General features: G+C 45.9%; 1 long non-coding RNA gene across 1 annotated transcript in view; it reads right to left on the bottom strand.

Moving 5' to 3' along the window:
* Positions 1 to 400: 400 nt before the first annotated feature.
* The window catches only part of LOC108348573 (uncharacterized), a 39,229-nt gene continuing 18,079 nt past the window's right edge, over positions 401 to 21,550 (bottom strand). Inside the window, exons 2-3 of the long non-coding RNA XR_015641726.1 lie at positions 2,398 to 2,580; positions 401 to 588 (exon numbers count right to left, since the gene is read on the bottom strand). This is a non-coding gene — a long non-coding RNA (uncharacterized LOC108348573). The remainder of the gene's footprint in view (positions 589 to 2,397; positions 2,581 to 21,550) is intronic.

Below are 21,550 nucleotides of genomic sequence, written 5' to 3'. Positions count from 1 at the left end.
TACCATACACACACATACACTCACACACTCCAAACACACACATACACTATACACACACCACAAACACACACACACATATGCACACACATCACATACCATACACACACATATATATACACACACAAACACTATACACACACAAGCATATACACACATATACACACACACAAATATGCACACACATACCACATATCACACACACATATGCTATACGCACACACCACAGACATACACTCACTCACACACACCATATCCATACTCTCTCTCTCACACACACACACACACACACACACACACACACACACACACACACACCACATACACACAAGCTCAGCTTTTTTATATGCCAGTTTGTTTGGCTGATGGTTTTTAGAGAATGAATTTCACTTAATGTAACTATTTTTTAAGTTTGCTTTTTATTGTTAGGGGTATGTGTGTGGAGTTCTTTGCACAACATTCATACGGGTGCCTACAGAGGCCAGCGGGGAACATCAGGTCCCATGGAACCAAATCCAGGTCCTCTGCAAAAGTAGTAAGTGCTCTCATCTGCTGAGCCATCTTCCTCTCCAGCCTCCATTTAACGTTAGTCTGAACCAAAAGTAATTTTAAAAAGCAGAAGTTATAAAAGAGAAATGCCAAAGTAGCCCCAAGTCAAACACAACAAACACAATCTTTTTTTTTTTTTTGTGATGGTTGGCTTTCCTAGCTCTGTGCCAGCACTTAGCCATTTGTGTGTATGTCACTTCTCATGCTCTGGTGCAGTGGCTAGTTCTTTCACAACTCATAACTTTGTACAGCTTATAACTGTGAAAGTTTATTTTCTGTGAGTCTATTTGCAGTAAGTGTGGACAGAAATGAATAAATAAGGACCTTTTTCCTTTGTCTCTTAGCAGATAGCTCGAGACCCATGCCAAAAATTCTCCCAAAAGTTGTTTTTAGTGTCAAATAGTGATTGGTGACCCTGTAGGGATCAGGATGAGGTACTGGTAGAAGGCGAAACAGTGGGTCATGTGGTAATTGTAGTTCATGGTGTGTTATTACCAGGTAGTCTTAGGACAGCCAGTTATGAACTCAAGACATACTGTAGAAGTCTAAGGGTCTCTGTGGAACATCTGAGGAGACCTTCCAACCTGCAGTTCAAAGAGCAGAATGTGTTGAGAGTTGGACCCATGATCTAATTGTGAGATTGACCAAACCTCATAGGTCACTGAATGTACAGCTTGAACGCAGGCATCCCTCACCAAATTCAGAGTACTGATAATGAAATCCTAGGGCCTTACAGTCTGGAATTAGGACTGTGCCTCAAAGACTTAAACCTCAATTGCCCACCCTGACTTTTTTAAGCTTCCATTTACTAGAGTAGAGCATCCTCTTGATGCCTTGAGACCTTGCAAAGATCTTTCCCCAGGGCAAGTGACTGACAAAAGGACACTTTCATCTCCTTTTTAAAAATTACCTCAACCCCCTTTTTTTCTATCTGGATGCTACTTATGGCTAGATCTCAACCTCACACCAACAGGGAAGCAGTCTGTGAATAATGAGAAAATAACTTATTTATAGCAAAGAAATTTTTGAAAATTCTTACAGGAACTAGAAAAATGGGACTGAAGGACCTTGTAATGAAGCTGGATTGAGTTGGTAGAGCAATGCCTTAGCAGAGGCAAATTTATTCAATTAAAGGCATCATTTATGTCTGACATTCAATTCCTGGTAATGTGTGGAGCCAGTTCTCACAGGGCTTGGACAGGGTCTGAGGTTGCAGTGGCAGACTTCTGTAATTGAGGCAGAGAGGCTAAAATAGACTTTTTATGGAACGAAGAAAGAAGCTGGAAGGGTCAGAAGTGTGAGACTATTAGAATGGGTGTATCAGGCAGTCTTAGTGAACTGCTCACTTGACTGTGTGCTCTGGGAAGGCCACGTATGCACTCAATACATGTAAGCAATGAGGAGCACATTGGTGGCAGGCGAAAGTGGCTGGGCCCAAGCATTTGCAGGTTTTCTGATAGCTCTTTTGAGGGCTCTGAATCCACGTGGGCCCGGGATTCCTGTCGCTTATAGGCCTGCTAGGATTCTAAGTGAGGAGCAGTGTGAATGTAGACCAGCGGTGGTCGATGAGGCCACAGTGGCAAGTAGGTAAATCTTGTTCTGAGAGTCAACTATGAGGAAAGCTGAGCAGGGAAGACATGGGATGTGTGATCAGAAGCTACAGTGAAATTTTACAGTCCTTCACAAAGTCTCTGCTCTGAGTTGGTTCACAGACCAGGATGGCTATTCTTGGGTGTCAACTTGACTGTACCTGAAATGAACTAAAACCCAAGCTGCTGAGTACACCTGTGAGGGATTTTTCTTGATTGGATCTTCTGAGGTGGGAAGACCCACTTCAAATCTGGGACATACCTTCTGGTGTCAGCCGGTAACAGGGAAGAAGAAAGCTTGTTCTCTGCCTGCATGCCTGCATGCCCTCATTCTCACTAGCAAGTCCATTTCTTCATTGGCATCAGAGCCTACTTCTCCAGGATTCTGACATACACTGAAGACCAGCTGAGTCATCCAGCCTCATGGCTGGATTTCCTGGACTTTCTGTCAGGAGACTACAATTGTTAGAATAGTTGGACCACAGCCTATAAGCCACTCTAATAGATCACATATATTCATTATATATTATTATCTAGTCATATAATTAATTATATATCCAGTATACACACATATATTCATTCTATAAATTAAGCTTCTCTAGAGTACCTTGACTAATAAAAGACTCAAGCACCAATCATTGAAGACAGAACAAATATTGTTGCTCTAAGTTATTGTGCCATTACCACAGTGTGTTCTATTGGTGGTCCCCTGCTCATGCCACAGAGAGACATTTACCAGTGTAACATGCACTGGGTGGAGGGACATAGTCCTTTCCATGACCACTGGGTATAAGACTAGGTTGATACTGTACAAAGACATTCTGTTCTTCAGCCGAGAGGCTGAGTTCCCAGATCATACTGACTTGTCATGTGTACCATACACTTGGATCCTCTTTCCTAGGTCTGCAGGTGTAATTGGGATAGCTACTCTTGGCAGGTATCTCATATTAAGGGGAAGACCCTCTCATCCTAAAATCAAAAGATCTCAGGAGGAATTTCAATGGCTGCAATCACTTGTGAAGACTTACAGACAACCAAGATGTAGAAAGCATGGGGATTCATCCCCAGCATCCCAAAATTATATATGCATATATAATATTACATATAACATATTATATATGTTAATATCATATTAATATGTGGTATATTATTTACAATACATGATGTATTATTGTGAAATATGATATATGGTATATAGTATGTGATATATAACATATGCTTAAATACATTAGTAAATGTAGTGAAATAAACACACACAATTTTTAAATGCATGGATAATGGTTCCCATCACTTTCTATTGCAGTTCATCTCTTTGAACTGAGTGAAAAATGGATGGACCATTTTGGATGTCAGTTAGCTGTTAAAAGTGCTGTCCAAGGAGCCAGAGTATTACAATGAGCAAGTATGTGGTAGAGAGAGAAGAGAAGCAGAGATGTTGTGCACAGAGAGGCAGAACTGGAGATGCAATGACAGCAAGGAACAGCCTGGCATGGGTAACCTCTGCTGCCACCTGAGGTCATGGAGACGTCCAGGTGGGCCTTGTCCTACACCCGGGCAGCTTGGGAGAGCCAGCTCTGAGGGCATGAGAGCAGGCCTCATCCCTCTCCTGGGCACTGCTCTGGTAGCTTAGGCACAGAAGAGTTGGCAGGCTGACCAACTCAGCTACCACCCTGCCCAGATCCAGTGCTTTTAGTTATTCCACCCCAACATCTACCCCATCTGTGAGGTGCTAGAGCATGCGGTTCTATAGAACCAAAGCTACAGAATCTCCATGAAACAGGGCAACAACGGGATATCAGAGAAGAGTCCTGGTGAGGACACAGTACTGAGTGTAGAAGAAGCCAAAGGTCTCGAACCACACCAATGACTCATTGCAATGAACATTTGCAAGTAAAGATGTATGGACAAAAGGGTATATACTGTGTGACACATTGTGACATATTACAGCTTCCATAGTGAGATTTCTTTTTAAAATGTAATTGATTAATTAATTAGGTTTATTTTTGGAAGGGTGGAAGGAGGATATGGAGTGACTAGGCGATGATTAGGATTTTGGTGCATCAGTAAAAAAGGTTTTAAGAAGTGCTGTCTAAGTTGAAGTTACATGTTCACTGTGGTTGTGACCTCGAATCCTTGGTGTGTATCTCTCTCATCAGAGAAGTTCTGACCCTTTTCATCTTTGCCAGTTAGGAAGATGAAAACCAAAGGAAGAGAGACAGACAGACAGGCAGGCAGAAAGAAAGAAAGAAAGGAAGGAAGAAAGAAGAAAGAAAGAGAGAAAGAAAGAGAGAGAAACAAACAAACAACGAAACAAAGCAAGCTATATGGTTACGTGACAGATAGATTAAAACCGGAATTGTGTTAACTCCAGCAGCTGATACGGATAATGTCTTGACAGTTCATGAGACAGATCCTGCTGATCCACAATGGGGCCATCTTGTTATTAGTAACTGGACTCAGTGACCAGCATGTGACAGTTCTAAGTTTTTGCTGTGATGTTTCCTATGAGGGACATGTTGCAATACATTGACATCAGGAAGGAACACTGTTCTGACTACCAGTGGTAAGCTGCTTTAAATGTTGGCAGAGGTAGCCTCTGCTCTTGGGTGTCCCAGTCCTCCACTCGCTGAGTGTATTGGAAGGCTGCCGTGTCTCAGCAACAGGTCAACATTGTATTACAAGTGTCCTTTGACACTTGAGTACTTGGACCTAGCTGAGTGGATGATACTGAAGATTCTGGGGTAAAAAGGGGGCTGTTTACAGCATCAGGAAACTTCTAGTAGGAAAGGACAAGTTATCTCTCATTCCCATCTGTCTCTGTTCCCTTCATTCCAGAACCCACATCTCACCTACACATCCTCGCCAGAGCTAATCACCCTTACCAGACCCCACCATCTCAGCTCTACCTCCAATTATGGATATTGAGCTTGCTTTCTCCTGTTCTCTCTCCCTCTCCCTCCCTCACTCCCTCTCCCCCCTTCTCCTGTCTAACTATATGGTCTGGCATAGATACCACTGTGTAGCCTACAGTGGTCTTATACTCATGATTCTCCTGCCTCGGTTTCTCAGGGGCTGGGATTACTGCTTGATACTCAGCATTTGTCTGTCTTCTAAATAGAGCCATCAATGGACTATAAACTTAGTCCTTGTTCACAGGACAAGCCCCAAATCTCTGTAGAAGCCAGTTGACTTGGTGTCCCTTATGTAGTTCTGGAGACTGTTAGGTCTCCAAATGGCGGTGACAGCGTTCTAAATGACAAGCTGGGCTCAGGTGAACTACTGAGTAAGGATTGCTACTGAGTTGACATTCCTCAGATACTGGGTAAAGTGGGTTCTACTCATCCCATGAGAGCCACAGTGAGCTAGGCATTTTCATTCCCAGCATTGTGACAGCATGCAGATGATTCGGGAAACTCCCCCTTCTAGCCAGAAGAGAAGAAATGTAGACCCTAGAATCTCACTGAAGTCACTCTGTGTTGATGGGAGCAGGGGTGGGGGTGCAATTCAGAATGCTCTGCATAGTTGATCATATTGAGCAGTCATCCCCATCCTGGGACAGAAAAGGAAACATCTATGGCTTATCTGTTGGTTCTCTGTATAGCCTCAGGGTCTCAGGGTTTTTTGGGGTTGGAAGCAGAAAGTCAAAACAGGGCTGAGTATTCTAAATGGCAAAGTGGGCTCAGGTGAACTACTGAGTAAGGATTGCTACTGAGTCAACATTCCTCAGATACTGGGTAAAGTGGGTTCTATTCATCCCATGAGAGCCACAGTGAGCTAGGGACCATAGATAACAACAGTACAAGTGTCATGTCCCTAGAAATTGGGACCACAAAGTGGCTAATTATCTGTTCTTCAGAAATAAACAGAAGCAGGTTACCTGCTGACTTCTCCACAGGTTGAACATGCTTTAATAAGAACTCCTCCTCCTCCTCCTTCTCTTCTTCCTCCTCTTCCTCCTTCTCCTCTTTCTCCCCCTCCCCCTTCACCTTCTTCTTTCTCATTTTGCCCCTTATGGATTTGGAAGCCCAGCAAGAGGCAGGCAGTGGTTTGGATGTCATGGCTGGAGAACCACTGTCCCAAATGCAGTCCTTGGCTCCTGCTCCTTCCTGTTCCTCCTCCCATGCTGCTGCAGCCACTACCACTGCAGCTGCAGACATGGGGGAGGAGATGAATAGTTTTAAAGTAGAGACTAAGCTTGTAAAAGCTGTAGGGAGAAAGATAGGCTCTTGGCAGCAAGGGACCTAAGATACCACAGTGAAGGAAGTGAAGGAATTCCTTCTAGCAAGGCATAAAGACCCCATGAACATGCCAGCACCAGGGTGACCACTTATCAAAGTCACTCAGATGACACCCTGACTATATTTCCCAGTCCCTTTGGAGACGGGGAAGGGAGCCAGGCATAAGGGCCACTTTGGGGAAAGCACCACTGGGATTTTGGGGAAAGGTGACTAAAGAACTTTAAATAATTCCATGAAATTACATTTCCTGCCCCTGGACCTGAGGATAATTTAGAGGCCATGGTCAATGCACCCTTGTTTAAAATGTCTAATCTGCTCTCTTGTTCTCTTGCTCTCTCCTCTTGCTCCTGCACCCCTTCTCTCCCCATCCCCCTCCCCACTCCGAGTGCTCATGGCCGGCCCTTCCCTCCACCCCCTTCACTGCCTTTCTTTCATCCCCCCTCCCCACACGCTGAATAAACTTTATTCTATACTAAAAAAATAAAAAAATAAAAAATAAAATGTCTAATTCACAACTCACTCATTGTAACTACTCGTCCAAAAAGAGGGCTTTATTTGAAGCCTAAACATAGAAGATTCTTCATTGAATGTTTGATTATGCCCAGAAGCAGCGTGTCTCAGAGTTCTGAGCCCTCAGGAGCAGTATACTTCCTTCCCACTCCATGGTGTGCCCAGCCATTGTGCAGGCATGTGAAACTGCATTGCTCATTCTCCTAATACAGTGGGTCTTATGGCAGGCTGCAACCATTTCAATTTATAACTATCTTTTTCTCTGGAATGTGAAAAAATCAGACACGGAAACCTTCAACAAGGCTCATTCTGATTTCTCAATTGTAGACATTAAACTATCTCAGGGGAAATTTTTTTCTTGACACTGAACTAAAAAACGTATCAAATTTTAATTTTGTTGCATGTGTTCAGGGTGTAAGCATGAGGATAACATGGGGGAGCACGTTCTCTCCGTACATGTGGGTTCTAGGGATGCCCTTGAGTCATCAGGCACCTTTACCTGCTGAGTCATCTCACTGGCTCTATATTATTTTTCTAAGTAAGCGAAGAGAGCGTGGCATTTGAGGGAGACAGGCTGGGCCATGGAGGTGAGTGCACAGTAGGCTTTCTGGCTTCTCCCTGAGGTGTGCAGCAGCTACTAGAGCAGGCTTTGAATGCAGAGGCCAGGACGCGCTATCACAATGAACTCCTGCTGTCAGAGACTCCTTAGATAAAGTGAGCAATAGCTCTCCTCCTCTTTCACGAACCTGCCTGGGCCAAGCCAGGGTGCCCTCTGCCTACTCCCCTTGGTCTGTTGGGAAGCCCTACAACCTCTTGGGAACCACATAGCCTTTAAGCATGCTGAGGCAATGACTGTCCCCTTTCCAGGCATTTCTAAGCCAAGTGATCTGCTGATTCTCTTGTTTGGTCCTAGAAAACTTCTGGTTAAAAGAAAATCACACCTGAGATCTAAGCGAAATGAACCCCATATGAGGCCGACTTCCATGACCCTGTGTTGTGGGGCGCGTGATTACACTCTCCTTGCTCACCCACCATTTATCTGGCACCTGTGTGGTGTCTGGCCCTCCCCTCTGTCCTTTTTCTTTTCCTCTGTAGTATAACACTATTCCTGAGGAGATGTAAAGAAACATCTATTCACCCTAGACAGGAAAGGTGCAATAAACCAAGTAGTGTTACCACTGAGGCCCACCCAATGAGAATATTTGGTGTTACTTACAGGTGTGTGATGTGAGTGGAAGGTTACTTGCAAAAGCAGAGATGGCTCCACGACATTTGAAGCCAGCTCAGCATGAGCTCAGGGAAGCTGCAGCTCTGTAGTCCTTCATAAGACAGCGAGTCTCCAGCAGCCTCATCTGTTCCTATTTCTTTGGGACCATTCGCCTTTATTTCTTGAATTATCCAACAATGACTGCTTGCTTGTGTGTGATTTATTTATTTACTTATTTACATATTTACTTATTTACCTATTTATTTACCTACCTATTTATTTACCTACCTATTTATTTATTTATTTATTTATTTATTTATTTATTTATTTATGAAATGTTGGACATGCAAGGCAAGTGCTCTGTGGTTGAGCCACTGCCTCAGGCCTGATAAGTTTTAAATTTTTAAATGACTTTGAAGGGTTAATACATAGACCTCATCACATATATGTAGCACTGTGCTTTGCTCCACCTTATTCTCCTACACATTCCCTTTAAATCCTGACAAGGCAAGCTTCTGTGGGAAGCTGGGGGGTAAAGCACAAGCTTTGAGTTCAGTGTGGGCGAGGTCCCGGGTTTGATCTCCAGCACTAACTAAGTAAATAAATCTAGGGAAATTTTTTTAAAAGAAAATATGTTAAGGCAAACACAGAAAGGACCAGGGTGGAGAATGAGCTGGAGCCTACACGTTCCAATGTCCTCCAGTGTGGACTGCAGACGTATTCTCTAAGTCAGAGTCTGGATGCACTGACCAGGAAGCACACAGGTAACTACGGTCAGCAGCAGCAGCAGCAGCAGAGAATGGCCTGCTCTTAGAACCCAGATGGAGTGTTTCTAAAGTGACATCATCTGAATATTGAGCTGCTTAGAGTCTGTCTATGAAGGAAAGGAAATAGACCAGCATACTCCAAAGACGTCAAATCACATGGTCAAGATCAGAGAGGAGCGTAAAGACCTGAGATATCACAGGTGGAAAACAAAGGCTCAAACGCACCCACCACTTACCCGAGGTCTCTGAAAAGGCTGGCGTCGTAAGTTGGCCCTGGCTCTCATGGGCTGAAGTCCTATCCTCCAAGGTCCTCAAAACATGACCTTATTTGTAAACTGTCCTTGCCGACGTAATGAGCTAAGTTGAGGTCATTAAGATGGGCCTAATCCAAATGACTAGCTGGATGTGACAGGTACACTTTAAGAAGGGGCTTTTGTGACTCAGGTGAGCATGCCTTGCGAACAAGAAGGCAGAGAGGGTGTTAACTATGAGTCCAAAATGGCCACAGCCACTGGAAGCTGGGAGAAAATAGAGCATAGCCAGTGCTCTATCGAGACCCCAAATAGGCCCTGGCCCTCAGGAATTCAGTGCTATGAAACAGTGAATGGCTGCTGGCTGAGCCTGGGTTTGTGTGCACCAGCCAGGGCGCAGAGCTGGAAGCAGGCAAGCCAGCTCTAGGCCAAGTATCCCCTGTTAGAGCATCCAGCGACATCCAGGAAGAGCCTAGGGAGAATGAATGTATAGGCTTCCGGAGGAAATCTTCATTAGCTTCATGTTCGGAGAACTGTGTTCCCTGTTGAGCTGTGATGGGTGTGTAGGCTTCAGAAAGGGGCTTGTATTTCCAGGTCACACAGGGGTAGAGGTGGGATCTGAGAGTCTTCTGAATGAGCATGTACATGGTGAGGGCTGAACCTAGGCTGTGAGCTATGGGATTAAAGAACCTATGTCGGTCAGGAGTGGTGGTACTGCCTGTAATTCCAGCATCCAGGAGACCAAGACAGGAAGACTGACTTTAAGCCCAGCCCTTATAACATCATGAGATTTTGCCTAAAAAAGTCAAATGATCCATTGCCCCTGAGTGCCCTACATGGACGGTTTTTATTGGAGAGTAGGTGGCAAGTTTGGGGCCAGCACCTTTACCCCAAGCACTTGGCCCGTTTCCTGCATTCCTCCGCAGGCCCAGAGGTCTGAGGCTGGAACGTTGGGTCCTGAACTTTTAACTCACTCCAGATGGTGTAATGAGTCCTCTTAGAACTTAGGACAAAACAAAGAGAAAGAAGATGGTGTGGGACTTGGTAAAGCTCCCGTCTCTGTGTGAGACAAGACATAGTCCCCAGAGACTATGCAGCAGGCAAAAGCAATAAAGGGGACTTTCGTTTCCCACAGAGAGAAAGAAAAGTCCAAAGGGATGAAGGGGTGCGCACCATCAATAGAAAACTCTCCCACTCAAGGCCAAACTGTGGCAGGCTGTTCAGTGTTCATGACTACCTTCTAAGCAACTGCGGACTTAGGAAGTCAGACTTGTTTATTTGATTCAGTGAGGACTTAAGGCCACTGGGATGCTAATGCTTTAAGGAAAAACCCAGGCAAGAAACAAGGACTCTGAACTAGCTTCCTTCCTTCCTTCCTTCCTTCCTTCCTTCCTTCCTTCCTTCCTTTCTCTTTTTCCTAGTATAAAGATTTATTGAGGGGGAAGGGAGTGGGTACCTGGAAAGGGGCAGAGGCAGAGAAAGGAGGGAGAAGGACGAGAGGAAGAAAGGAAGAGAGACTGGCCTTGTGGGAACAGAGGAGGGTAAAAGAAGAAAGAAATCCATTTCTTTCTTTAAAAAACTGTATTTATATTTTATATAAATACTCTATCTGCATGTATGCCTTCAGGCCAGAAAAGGGCCTCAGATTTTATTACAGATCGTTGTAAATTACCTTGTGGATTTGAACTCAGGACCTCTGGGAGAGCAGCCAGTGTTCTTAACCACTAAGCTACCTCTCCAGCACTTAAGAGTCCATTTCTTTAAGGTAAAGTTCAGGAGATAGGGGTATGTGTAGGGCTAGAGCTCTGCTGGCTGTCCCAGTGTGATCTGGTTCCTACCCGCTGGTCATCTCTCATGGGGAGGATGCCTCCAACAAATGGGACCCCCTACCTCCACTCAAATTTGGGGTCACCTGGAGAACTGCCCTGGCGAGATTCTCAGCTGCTTCAGAAGTCAGTCCCTGATCTTTTGAGAGGGAGGATTTCTACCACTGAGCAGCTTGAAAAGCAAACAAAAGAATGTCCCAGAAGTCCCTGCCTGCAGCTGTTTGAAAAAAAAAAAGTCCTTAAAGCCCTAAATACATTTTGTACAAACGTTGTGGTTTTATAGTCACTTTAATCTTTCTCTGTCCACCAAAGATTCAGGCATTAGCTGGGCCAACACCCCGTTGTACTTCTAAGCAAGACATTTGTAAACCTGGCTCTGGACCTCGTCCATCGAAACTCTGTGACACCTCCAAGGCCACAGGGTAACATGATAGATTGAAATGGATCCAAGGAAGCTGTGCTTTGTGTCAAAGGATTGCTTTGTTGGCGTTCTGTGACTCGAAGTCAGGCCAGCTGGAGCTGGGCATTCCCCAAGTCTCCACACTCCAGTTTATACAATTGGTTCCAAAAGTCCTGGAGACTACATCCTGCCTGCTCTCTACCTACAGGGCCTGCCTAGTCCCAGACTTGGGCAGGTTGCTGAGAACAGAGTGACTAGAAGCTGGGAGAGAACCAAGAGGAGCCTCTTGCAGTGCCTCGAAGCTCGGCAGGATTCTCCAGTCAATCAGACAATTCTGGGATTCACTGTCCTCCTGACTAAGAACTCTGCATGCGGTCGTCCCCTAAGTGTGCTCTGTTCCTAATGAACTGTTTCTAGTTCTGTCGTGAGCAGTTTATTCCTGGTCCAATTTTTTGTTTTAGTGAAAAAAAAAACCCGGAAATCTCTGTAGGTGCCCTCCAGACTCTGACCATCAGGGCTAGAAACCAATGTTCAGGGGTGGAGGGAGCCATTACAGCTGCAAGGGGGTAGAACTGCAAACCAGGATGTGCTAGAATGTGAGGGTGGAAACTATACTACTGTGATTTTGGAAAAGAGGCGGAGCCAAGATTCCAGGACAGACTGGGTTTCTATCTTTGTAAATCCCTTGGGGATCCTGAGTCCCTGGTGAGAAGGTATCTTATCCCCAGTTCTCTTCCAGTCCATGGGTGACATCAGGGCTCCATGTCATGCTCGTGTGTCCCTAACATTCCTTCCTCATTGGCTTACCATCTTGTGACCAACAGAGTGGAGGCTGCACAAGTAAATTTTGTCAGATGAGATGGTATTGTGACAGAGCGAGGCCGTGAGGGGCCACAGGAGTTCCAACAGCTCAGTTTTGTCAGGCTTGCATTTATCTTTTCAGTGCTAATGATGGACCTGAGGCCCTCCTGCATGCAAAGCTCATACTGGTGTTGCAGCTCCATCACTGCTTTTGAAATGTAAAGCTTTATTGAAATACACACACACACACACACACACACACACACACACACACACACACAAAGTACATAATGTTTTGTGTGCCATTTGACAAACTGGGACCTATGTACACCTGGAAACATCCCCGTAGTCAAGGCAATAAACACCCACCATGTCCCATAGACGCCTGTGCCTTTCTTTGTCTCCCTTAAATTCTCTGGTGTATTCTTCAAGTGCACATGATATTTAACTACATATACGGTCAATGAAATCATTTCTACTACCATGCCTGTGGCCCGAGCAGTCACCTCACATGGCTCCGGTATGTGCACATGTGTTAAGTTTCTAATAACAACTCAGTATAATTAACTCTAGCCCTATGACCTGTGTGCTTTCCTGAGTCTTTGTATATTGTTCAGGATTTTAAAGGTCTTTGCAAGAAGAACACTTAGCATGAGATTTAACATGACAAGTCATGTCTATGACACATGGAGTGCAGGAACTGAGCTGTGTCACAGAGCACTAGAACTTACTCCCCTGCATCTTTGTGGTACGTGCACATGTGTGTATGTATGTATGTATGTATGCGTATGCATGTGGGTGCATATGTGCATATGAACGTGGAGGCCAGCAGTTGACATAAGGTGTCTTCCTTGATTGTACCGAGGCAGGGGCTCTCACTTGAACCCATAGGTCACTAAGTCAGATAATCTAGCTATCCAGTTTGCCTCACGATCTCCTGTCTGCCTCCCAGTGTGTTGGGATTTCTGCAAGCTAACACACATATTGAGCATTTACATGGGTGCTGGGATCCAAACTTGGGTTCTCAGGCTCATGCAGCCCCAATCTTGCCCTTTCTATGATCTGATAAATGGGTGATTTTTCCCCACTTAGCTCACATTTCCTTAGCTCCCAGTTCATCTAAGTAAAATTCAAGTCAATTTAAAGATAAAAGATTGCACATCTAACACGATGCTGGCAATCATGTCTCTGAATAAGCATTAAGACTATGTGTTGTCAGGAGGAATGGTGCAAGGACAATGGCAGTGAGTGAAGTCTGGCCAGTGTCCCAAGGAGGAGGACAATGGGGCTGGAGTTACAGGACCATGGACTCCCTGACTGGCCCTCAGAGCTTGTCATGAGAACTACAAAAATCACCAGGTAGAGTGGCCAGCTGTCTTTAACCCTCATTCAAAGTCAATAATGTGATTCATACCAGTTCTTGGCTTGTGGGCATCTGGTATTGATCATGAGACAATGTCAGCAACAGAAGATAACATAATGCTTACCCTGATCCCTTGATGTTAGAGTGGCAACTTGGTAGTTGAGCCACTCCCAACCGTAGCCCCTGGGCTGTATGTGGATGTCCTGACAGATGAGAAATTAGACTCAATCGCTGCTGTCAGTATATAGACACAAGCCACGGTCCAGACTCAGGGGCCTTGCATGTGCACAGCAGCAGAAGAGTAGAGAAGAGACAATGAGATGACAAAAGCATGTAGGCTTGAGGTGAGAGAGGTAGGGCAGTCTTCTGGGGCAGTCTTCTCCTCTGGAGAAAATGGGACATGCCCAGGAGGCTTGCAGTGATGTGCAGTCAGACTGAGGATAATCGCAGCCTAAGGGCCAGGACAAGCTGGGGGCCCTTCAAGGTTTCCATGTCCTCAGCCAGGACAATCAGAGCAGCATGCCTGTGGCAAAGTTGCTCTGCTCCATTGGACAGGAAGCCTGCAGGAGGCATCAGGTGGCTTGTGGGACTCACTCAGATTAGGTCCTCTGTGTGGCAAGAGTTACCTCCAGTCAGCACAGCTGTGCCCTGGCTCGACTGTGTCCTGCTAGTCTCATTTCACATCTTCAGGGGTTCTGCTTTCTTCTCTTCTTCTTCTTAGTCTGGGCTTTGAGAACAAGTTTCTCAGGAAATTGAGGAATGTGAACCGTGGCCAGCATTCAGTGCCTGTGTGGTGTTTTCCAAGCTTGCTGCTAGGGAGTGCTGACCAGTCCCCAGGCCCCTGCTGTCCCTCAGTAGTATTACTACCAACTGAGAGAGACAGAACCCAGCAAGAGGACTCTGACTAAGTCAGATGAGCTACACGGTCAGAACTTATTTCTGAGAACTCTCCTTGCGTGGAGATAATTGTGTATGAACTATGCTGTGTGGAATAAAGCTGAAATGTGGGACAGGAACCCTGGCAGGATATGGAGTGCCTCCCGACTTAGTCTGATTTGGTCCCCACGACACTTGTTAAGTGAACAGATTACAGTGCCCCAAGAAGCTGATATCACAGAAAAGCTTTGGCTTCTTGAATAGGCCTGCGTTTGACTTCTAACTACTTACACATCAGGGGAAGCAATGCCCATCACATGATGCTCCCTCCCTCAGGAGGTTCTCAACAAATCCAATGTTGCCTGCCTTTCACTGCACACATCTCTGTAACATCAGTAGCCTGCTGCCATCAAAACACCAAGTGTGGGACAAACAGCTGACTTTGAAAGATGCCATGTGGACACAGGGAAAGCAAAAGGGTTATGTTCTGTCTGATGGTTTCACAACAGGAACATCCTAGAGTTATTTCATCAACCTGGATGTCCCAGGTCCCCCATTTCACTTGACCTCTCCATGCAAGGAAGAGATGAGGCAAATGCCTGCTGTGGGATGTTTCCTGGGGAAGTGTGAACAAACACTGCTATGGTTTTTGTCTGTTCACCCAAGACAGGTCACTGATGAAACCAACCACATAGTAGCACCTGAGACCAGCTTGCTTTACTGGGGGAAAGCTTTCCTAACAGAAGCATGGGTGTCTCAGAGACTACCACCTCATTGAAAAGCTCACCCTATGAGCGACAAATCACAAAAGGCATTCCCAGTATTCCCCCTTCGTGTTGCAGAAAGTTCCACTAAAAAAAAAAAAATCTCTTCCATCCTAGTGACCGTCTAGACAACTTTGGGGAGGGTCCTGGTGAGTCCTGCAATTTTCTATAAGTTTCATGAACTTCCTAAGCCTTGAAAGTTTCCTTAACTTTTGAAACTGTCTCCTTCTTCCAGAAAGGAGTACACTGACTTGGAAACAGTTCCAAAACACTAGGTACATGAGACCTCTGCCAGTGCAGCCTGACGTACCAGCAATTGTGTTAGAACTGAGCACTCTCAGATGATGGGAAACCAGGCACAGTGGAGCACACCCATCATGCTAGCACCTGCAGGACTGAGTTCATGGCCAGTGTGGGCTACATAGCAAAACCCTGTTCCAAACCATCACCACCAAGATGATAAAAGAGGTATCATATACACACATTTACTACCATTAAAGACTAGATAGAAAAAAAGAAAAAAATGGCTAGATAGACTTTATACATTTATCATACTAGTATAATAGGACAGACAAGAGTCTGCTGCATCAGCATTTGTAGGCTACATTTCTGGGCTTATGGCACATGGCATATAGAAGGCCACTTACCATTACATGGTAGTACTGATGTGGATAGACCAAAAGCATGCTCACTTTATTGTCATACGGTTAGTAGACAAATGTCATTATATCCATTTTACAGATAAGGAAACTGGCTAACAGGCTGACCTCAAGCTAACCTCAGAACAATGCTCATTTCGTAACCTCAGGCCTTCCTTCCCGTTGCTTACCTGTCAACTACATCTAATCTTGCCCTGAAGGCAGTGCACTCCGTGGAGCCTGGAAGCTTCTGTTGCCTCTGGGTTCCTTCCTTCATCTGCTAGCCTCTGGACTCACGGCCCGCAGGACAAACAGCCATAGTCTTTTGCTCTCATTCTTTTCCTGACTCTCGCTCATGCTGTGAAGTGTGTCTACTGTGTCAAGGTGCAGATGTCTGTCCTGGGTGCGAAGTTGCTCACAGAGATGCACTGGGAAGAGAACACTCTACTAAGTATCTAGGAGGCTGGGGTACAATGGCTGTTCAGCTCCCCAGAGGGTTCTTGGGTTTTGTTGTTTTGTTTTTACATTTCTTACTACATTTTATTTACTTATTGTGTGTTTTTGTGTGTCTGTGTGCAGGACTCAATTCTTCCACCAGGTGGGTCCCATGGAGCAAACTCAGGTTGTCACACTTAGTGGCAAGCACCTTTACCGTCTGAACCATCTCACTGGTCCCATTTCCTCATTTAGCAAGGCAAATCTTAATGATTGATTTCCTCCTTTTTACATATGCTGGCATCAAGATCAAAGAACCAGAATCCCAGTGATGTTCACAGAGGTGAGGAGGTATGCTGCCATGCAAACACCTAGTATTCTGTAGAGAACTGTGATGAGACCAGTCAGTTTCAACAAGAACTTCTCTGATCCAAAAGAACATTCAGCTCATACCCCAGTGGGGCTGTGGTGAAAGGACTGTGAGGAACACTAAGGATGTGAACCCTGAGGAGGTGTATGCAAGGCCTTTCAGCTGCCTATGAGATAGCTAAACCAGGCACCACAGTCTTTGGTTTGGTCCAGCAACCCCGACCCCAAACACCCCCAACTGTGCTGAGGTACAAGCAAGGAATCCCTACCCTTTCATGTATCCTTACATCTATTGCAACAGAGTTAACCTTGAATAAAGACAGTTATAAAAGGGCTTCACATGTTTCCAGAATTGGGCCACCACAGATGGCCCCATAGACAAGGAGCTAGATCTGGGGTAATTGAGAAAACAGCAGCTACGGCTTGGAGGCAGGCTTGGGTGTCAGCTACTTGGCAACAGTAAGGAGGAGGGTCTGTGGTGAACCACAAGCTAGACCTGGAAAGATGAAAACAAATAGAATACAGTTGATTGATGGCTAACATAGCCAACCAAGGTTGGGTCCCTGTGTCCCTGCCAACGTCAAGTGCTAACTGGCCAAGGTCAAGAGTTGATAATCCAAGACAAAGCCATAAAGGGGTAAATAGGGGTAGCTATAACAGGTGACCTCTTTCCTAACTGAGGGAGCATGCACTGGGTATGAAGCTCCCCATTGGCTTGGTCTATACTACATGCAGAGACAGCCAATTTTAATAAAAATTATCTCAGTCTTTGAGTAATTTCTGCCATAAGTTGTTTAAAACAAAACCAAAACCCAACAGCACCCCGATATGATGGCACCCATTAAGATTCCCTCCTACACATGAGTCTCAGTCATGCCTGCTCTTTTATTTTTTAAAAATTTATTTATGTATGTGAATACATTGTTGCTGTCTTCAGACACACCAGAAGAGGGAATCAGATCCCATTACAGATGGTTCTGAGACACCATGTGGTTGCGGGGAATTGAACTCAGGTCCTCTGGAAGAACATCTTTCTAGTCCCTGCCTGCTCTTTGCTTAATGCCTGCTTTTGCTTTGCCTACTCTGGTATCCACATCCTTCACTATCATTGATGTAAGACAATGAACTTGAGAGCTAATGTCTCAGGTTGACTTTTGGTGACCACTGATTATCCAATACCTTTGGGTCAAGCCACGTGGGCTGAGAGAGACCTTGTCACTTTCAAGGATGTACCACCTTGACATCTGTGTGCCAGGCACTCACTCATCACCGACCTACTTCCCTAGGCTCACCTTCCTCCTCCTCCTCACCTGCTCCATTCAGTTTTGATTTGCACTCTGCCTCCAACTCAAGTCCTGGCTGTGGTCAGGAGTCAGTGAGTTAGTCTCGAGCTGTGAGCTTCCCTGAGGGACTAGAGTCTCTGCTGACCTAGTTCCCACGATCTGCTTTTCAACCTTTCCTATCGTCCTCTCTGCTTTATAAGAGTAAATGGATGGTCTGAGATCAAACAGTTCATGCTGCCAAACATCCAGGAAGGCTGCAGAAGGTCAGAGCACCATTGAGAAAAAGCTTCCCACTCTATGCCATGCCCTTGTTGGACAGAAGGATGCTATGCTGTGCTGTTTACTGTCACCAGGGCAGGAGGATTCCTGTGTGTTCTCACTGTCTGGTTCTAGTGCCAGAGTTAGGTGTTGACACACATGTCACTCTGATGTAAGTCCAGACTAGGCCTTGGGCAGACGTCTACTCCCACCATGAGTAACCCCGGGGTTTTCTGTGAACATCCCACTCTGCACAACAGAAATGGGGTAAATGCCATGTGGACCTTGGCTATGGTCTACAAGCTGAGTAGAAGAGCTCAGCAGAAACAGTTTGTTGACCTTGGATCTAGATAATGCCCCGGTTAATGAAGTTCTTTATTTCCCAAAAGGGATGGATGGGACTACTGGATTCCCCTGCTGCTGGAACTGGAACTTGGGGCCTTCCATTTCATGCCCCCCTAAACTGAACTGAATCACTTATGCTGGGACAGTAAAGGAAGCCTACAGCTTCTCCATGATGTATGCCTGATAAGCACAGGTTTTCTTGTGTCCCATCAACAGGATGGAGCCCCCGAGGAGACAGGACTACTTCTGACTGAAATGTACCACCTACCAGTGACCCACAAGATCCTCAGCACTTTTCCTAACTTGGCGATGAGTGAGTTTCTACCCATTGTCACCCATCACCATTACCTTGGGACACAAGGGGAAACAGGTTTAGCTGGCCCATTTGAGGTAACTCAGTGGGGAGCAAGAAGTATTGAGGCACAAGCCCTGCATTGCAATGTGTCTGCTTCAAGCACATGGCACCCCTGCTACCTTCCTCCTTCCTAGCATTCCTTGTTCCTGCTGCTGTTGGTCTGTTAGAGCCAGGCAGGAACTGGATATTACAGGAGAGCCCATGCCCAGGGTATCACTGGCCACCTGGCTCTGCTCACAGTCGTGGGTGAGCCGAAAGGTCCAGGATGATTTTCAAAATGTCTCCTCCAGGGATTTCGGATGAGCCAAGAGAGGAAAGCAGACTCAGCAAGCTCAGGCTCCCAGACCTGCCTCTTTGATGCTGACCAGCTTACAGATCCTCGGGGTTGGGCCGCAAGTGCAAGCTGGACTCAGAGGGCCAGCCCCTCCACAGCCCAGGGCTGCAGCACACTGAGGAGTTGGCCCTGGGCCACAGTGCTCAGAAAGACTGCCTGGCTTGCCCAAAGATGCCTTGGGCAGGCCTTGGAGCTATGAGAAAGGGTTTGACAGGATTTCCCTTGAAGAAAGGATAGTTTTTCCTTCTGTTCTGAGAAAACCGCAGCCCTAAATAAAATGTAGAGATTTACTTGTGGCAAGAAATTTCTGTCCCCCAAAGAGAAATTCCTTCATGTACTCTGCTGACTCAAGAGAACTAACAACCATATTTGGACAGCTGCCCTCGGGTTGACCTCTCTGCTACATCATGGAAAGTCGTCAAAGGAACTCTACTCAGAATAATTATATTTACATAGCCCCTGCTCCATCCTGTTCCTCCTCTTCTCCCCTCTCCCTCTCCCCTTTTCAACCTCTCCCCCTCCCTCCTCCCCCTCTCCTCCCCCCTCCTCCTCCCTCTGAGGAGAAAAGGGCACTTGCTTCTGGAATTCATCAACATTAGCTGTTTACTTCCATTTGAAGCCAGAAACGCATTTTTCTTCTCCTGTGTTTTAGTTTGGGTGGTGAGGGGCTTACAAGATGACAATCACAACATTGTCACCACCATTTGCCTCAGATGTTGGATGAGAGATCATCACACACCAGGGCAGAAAGAGTAGTGAGGCATTGGATGGGAAGGACCTGAGTCCAGTATTTTTGAAGAAGGAATTCTGTGGCCAAACATATTAGGGGATTGCTGTGCTCAAAAGCTCTGCTTATTCTGCAAGATCTTTTTCTCCTCCTACTTTTCCTCATCTTCCTCTCCCTCCTCTTTGTCTTCCTCCTCTTCCTCCTCCTTCTCTTCCTCTTCTTTACTGTTACTATTATTATCTTCGGTGCTGAGGAGGGGATTGGGGTCTTGTATGTGCCAGAGAAGCGCTTTACCCCTGAACTACATCCCCAGACCCCTAGAATATTTTGAGTTTGCTATTTAGGGGCTCTACCTCCCCACAAGACAATGAGAGTTGACAATGTTTCCCAGACTTCCCAAGGTCACACAGAACTTGTAGGACTTTTCAAAGAATGCTTTAACTTCATGGTACCCAATTTCTGGGACCTTGATGAGCTGACCATGCCGTAGTCTGGGAGAAACCAATTGAGCCAATTAAACTTGGGAAAATAGCATTCCTTAGATATGGGCTGGTTCTCTAAAATGCCGTCTCCCAGATCTCTAGAATGAAAATTCCAGAAAGCTGTTGGCTTAGACTCTGTATCAGGTAGGCTGGTCTATAAAGCCACCCTTACGGCCAGGTACTGAAGAATTTTCCTCACTGTCCTGTGCACATGGGGCTGGGGTTCTGTCCCTGGGGCTCATAGAGAGCTGTTTATGAGTGTGAGGGGCTGAGCAGGAGGATGCACTCCCTTGGAGGAAGTGATGAGCTTCCAGGAAGTGGACCAGGGAGGGGCAGTGCCAGTCTTGTGTTTCTGGGAGAAGGAGGTTTGCAGGAAAGGCCCCAGTAGAAGCTGTCTCCAGGGCAAGGCCTAGCCGGCCTTTCCAGTCAAGCTTCTCAAGCATCAGTCTACTGAGTTCCCAATGAGGTGTTCTCAGAGCCTTTGGCATTTCGCAGTCAAAGCCACCAGCATGGAGTAAATATTACTTTGTGGGGACTGCTCCTTGAGGTGGCTTGCTTTTTTGTTTTTATTTTGTTTATTTTTAAAGAAGACTGTGAACTGAAATCTCCCATCCGGCTTTCCAGGATGTCTTGGGTCTGGTGGAGGCCATGCAGGGAGAGGAAGTTGTTACCTGACAGATCTAGCTTCCTACCATCCTCAGGTTAGGGCCAAATTGGTGGGTAAGTCTGTCTGTAGATGCAGGAGGGTGGAGGCAGACTCCAAAACTGCTGACTTCCTGATCCGCTGCCTCTGGGCACAGGAGGGAGCAAGGCATGTGTGCTTGGCTGTCCTCATGCAGTGACAGATCCAAGGACAAGTAAGAAGGTCTGGGTGTGAGGGCAAAAGACTAGAGTGTGTGCAGACACCTGCTTGCCCATCTTCTTCCTGTCCCTTTGCATTTCAAGAATTGGACTTAATTCAATAGATGGGATTATCTGAATTCTCACAGCTCTCAAAGACAGTTTTAAACCAAATGCAGGTGACAGCTTCTTCTTTAGCTCAAAATAGGACCCTGTTTCACCCTGCAGGTGAATGCAACATGGAAATCTGCATAGGAAAGTAGCCAGGCTTAAATAATATATCACTTTCTATTTCCTGGCAGTGGCTCCCAGCCTGGTGCAAGCAAGAGGTCTCTCCGTTCATCAC

This window comes from Rattus norvegicus, chromosome 17, assembly GCF_021556685.1.
Source record: "Rattus norvegicus strain SHRSP/BbbUtx chromosome 17, alternate assembly SHRSP_T2T, whole genome shotgun sequence".
In the NCBI taxonomy this organism is placed as follows: domain Eukaryota; kingdom Metazoa; phylum Chordata; class Mammalia; order Rodentia; family Muridae; genus Rattus; species Rattus norvegicus.
Note: the sequence above shows the minus strand (reverse complement) of the source record. Positions and strands in the feature narration are given on the sequence as shown.